Here is a 3,801-nt window from a genome sequence, read left to right on the forward strand (position 1 = left end):
AATAATTTGTATGATTGATGAGCAAATAGTATTTTTATACACTATTATTGTGGGATTAGAACTCATTTCTAATTACTATATTATCCCTATTTTTAAGTGAAATTACTAAAATGCCCCTAACCCTAATTTTTGAAAAGAAAACCCTAACCCTAAAACCCTAATCCATGACCCGGTTCCCCCTTTCTCCCTCAGCAAACTCAGATTTGAAAACCCTGTAGCTGCCACCCATTTCTTTTCCCATCGGCAACTCACACAAAGCTCCCTTTGATTCCTTGAAAGAAAGAAACGAAGAAAGGGAGGAGGGAAACGGGAGATCAGAGAAGTGGAGAGGGGAAGGGAAAGGACGGCGCCGGCGGGCATCACTGCCGTCGTGCCGTCGTGTTGCCGTCGAAGGAGAGGAAGCCGTGGACCATAGTCACGAGCAGAAGAGAAAGCGCGAGACAGGGCACGCGAGACGGAGCCGCCACTGCTGGGTTGCCGTCCAGCCTCGCCCCACCTTCCAGCCTTCATCACCACCGCGTCCACGCCGTGCCTCCGCCTCTGTTCGTCACACCGTCACTCCTAGCCGCGCCGTCGCCATTCGCGCGAGAGAGAGACGCGCCGTGAGGAGGGTATCCACCGTGCTCAGTCGCCATCACTTCCTCCCACTATCGAGGCTCGCGTCACTGTCACTCATGGCCGTCGCTCCTACTGTGCTCCATTCGGGTTCTGGGTTGAGCGCGCCGCTGTTGCCGTTGGAAGCCGCTGCTGAGGCCGGGTTGCTATGGTTGTTGCTGTCCTTGTCAGTAGCGGAAGAGGATGAGACGCGGTGATGGTGGGTGGTCCCCCGCCCTTGCTGCCGTGCTGTCAGAATCTGCTGCCATGGCCGCCGGAGCTCCGGGCTGAGCTTCTGCCACTTGAGACCCTGCTGCCACCGTGTTCCACCGCCGTTACCGTCACCGGTGTTTTTGCTCGCGTTTGTCACTTGGGGTTACTGACGAAGCCACTGCCGGGTTGATAAGGAGCTGCGGCTGCTTCATTTTGTTATTTCAGTGAGTATTTCGATTTTCGAAAGCCTTGCGTTAGTTCTCTGTTCCGTGTAATAAAGTATGTGCGATGTTAATGGTTTTAGGAGTTAGAATCTGGTTTGCTTATGCCGCTTGTAGCTGTTTCTGCTTTCGAGAGAGAGCAAGCCGAGTCGGCTTCTAATTGCCGGTGATTTCAGGCAGAGCGAAAAGAGTTCAGTTGACACGTTTGGGTTATGATTTTGGCGTTTTGAGGTAGGGCCGCTTTCCAAAAACTGTGTTTTATATACTGGAATTATTACATATGGATACTGATGTGAGATATTATGTATTTGGTGATTGTATCTGTCTTATGTATTATTTGATTGACTCGAATGATTATGGATGTTTGTTTGGCTGAATTGTTGTACGGCTTTGTGAAATGTAATGTTTTGAAGTTGATTCTTTAAAGATTTGAAATATAAGTTTAATCCGTTGAGGATTGGTTTGAAGTTAGTCAATTATTTTGATGATGTGAAAGATAGAATACTCTTGAAATTCAGCCTGGGTTGCTTTAATTGATTTGGTTTTGATAAATGATTTGTTACTGAACCGTTTCTTTAAAGCTTTGGAAATGAGTTAAATCGGTTGATATTGAGTTGATTTGAAATGGTTTTCTTGAGATATGCCACTGAGGCAACTATTGGATTTAGCTTGCTTTGAATTGAATTCTGGTTTTGAGCTGTTGAAAAGGAATGAGAAACGGTTTAGTTGGGACCCGAACCGGGTGGCAAAAGTCCAAGTTTTAGGGGAGGTGCTGTCGAAATTTCTACAAAATCCTACACTTGTTTGTAAAGTTATTTAAAAAGGGTTGGATTTGAGAAATTGTATTATTTGATTTATTAAGAGAATATTTATGTTTTCAAACTTAACTTATTTAATGAACTTTATGCGTTGAGTTCGGCTTATTTAGAAATGAACTATTTGCACCGTTTGAATCACTAAAGGAAAGAATGATGCTCTAAGGTTGACTTCAATACAAAAAGGGGTTTTTAGTGATCTTAAAGGAATCTAGACTTTTAATTGAGTAATTAAATTTGAAGTATTTTGGAAGAGTTAGAAAAATGGATTCCAACAAGAAACCTGAAAGTGGTTTAATTCAAATGAACCGGTTCCGTTTCAAATGAGTTGATTTTTGGACTGGGTTGGAACCTGTGATTCTTTGTGGTCGGTTTTATAGTAAATTCAGTTTTATTTACTTGAACCAAGAATCTGTGATTTTGAGAGTTTCAATGAATTTTAAGGAAATTATATAAGTTGACCTTCCCTAAAGACTTGGGACTCTGCCGAGAAACTTTTGTTATAAAATCCCATTGTTGGATGGGTGATTTTGAATGCTTTGAAATAAATCCCTAACTTGCCATGGTTTGGAAGTTTGGAAAGAGAATGCCGAGAGTGGCTCTGTTTTAAAAAGGGAACTCACTTTGATTGCCGAATGAGTTGTGGGCCGTATGGCTGACTATGAATTATGAATTTAAGCCGGATGGCTGAGATGGATGTTGATCCATGATTGGAACTGAATGAATATATGCTTGAGATACCTGGGTAGTAGCAAGGGTTGTGGTTTGTCCCACTTGCTCCGGGTCAGAGACTGTGATACCTGGGTAGTAGCAAGGGTTGTGGTTCGTCCCGCTTGCTCCAGGTTAGAGACTGTGACGCCTGGGTAGCAGCGGTAGTAGTGGTGATTCCACTCGCTCCAGGTTGAGCTGTTAAACACCCGCCTGGGTAGTAGCCGCAGTAGTGGTTATTCCACTGGCTCTGGGTTGAGCGGGTAGTAGCAATGGGGTTGTAGTTCAAACCTACTTGCTTCGCGAGGGGTGTTTCTGTCCATGGTTAGCTACCAGGACGTGTCGGTTTGGCTATATAACCGACAGATGATATCATCAGCCACTAGGGACAGGCATGCATCATATGCATCTATGTGTTATTGTTTGGGTGTGCATATTGTACTTGGTTTGCCTATGTGATTATCTGCTAATTGATCTACTTGCAATAACTGTTTGTTTGTGTTTGTATCTTCCTACTTGTGTTTGCATCTGGAACTCTGTTGGATTGTGGTGGATTGGTTATGGTTGGATTGTTTGGGCCTAGGGCCGTGGTTGAATGAGATGGATCGATGGTTGATTTCAGTTTTGTGGTTCTGGTTTGGAATAAGATATGAAAGGTTATTTTGGTTCAGTATAGATAAACTTTTTTGAAATGCTTTGATGTTTTGAGGATTGAACAGTTCCTCTTTCAGAAAAGATTTCTGACTTCACTTTTATTGTAAACTGTTGTTTTTGAAAAGAGGCATAAGATGGTTATTAATCACTGGTACGGTTTATCTTCATGTATTGGTGCACGAATTTGTGATTCGCACAACTAACCAGCAAGTGCACTGGGTCGTCCAAGTAATACCTTACGTGAGTAAGGGTCGATCCCACGGAGATTATTGGTATGAAGCAATCAATGTTTATTTTATTGATCTTAGTCAGGAGGTCAATAAGGTGATTTGGATTTAATAGTAAGAAGTCAAAGTATTTAAAATTGTAAGTAAAATAATAGAGAATAATAGCGTTACTTGTTGTGCAGTAATGGGGAATATGTTGGAGTTTTGGAGATGCTTTGTCCTCTGAATTCCTGCAATGTAATATTTAACTCAATTGTTTGTAAAGCACGTCTACGGCAAGCTGCATGTAGGGCGTCACCATTGTCAGTGGCTACTTCCCATCCTCTCAGTGAAAACGTTCCTATGCTCTGTCACAGCACGGCTAATCAT

At 42.9% G+C, this 3,801-nt stretch overlaps 1 long non-coding RNA gene across 1 annotated transcript in view; it reads left to right on the plus strand.

Annotated features, from left to right (window-relative positions):
* Positions 1–799: 799 nt before the first annotated feature.
* Positions 800–3,801, plus strand: part of LOC127741186 (uncharacterized) — a 4,114-nt gene continuing 1,112 nt past the window's right edge. Inside the window, exons 1-2 of the long non-coding RNA XR_008002189.1 lie at positions 800–1,031; positions 1,112–1,259. This is a non-coding gene — a long non-coding RNA (uncharacterized LOC127741186). The remainder of the gene's footprint in view (positions 1,032–1,111; positions 1,260–3,801) is intronic.

This window comes from Arachis duranensis, chromosome 1 (genome assembly GCF_000817695.3).
Source record: "Arachis duranensis cultivar V14167 chromosome 1, aradu.V14167.gnm2.J7QH, whole genome shotgun sequence".
NCBI classification, from domain to species: domain Eukaryota; kingdom Viridiplantae; phylum Streptophyta; class Magnoliopsida; order Fabales; family Fabaceae; genus Arachis; species Arachis duranensis.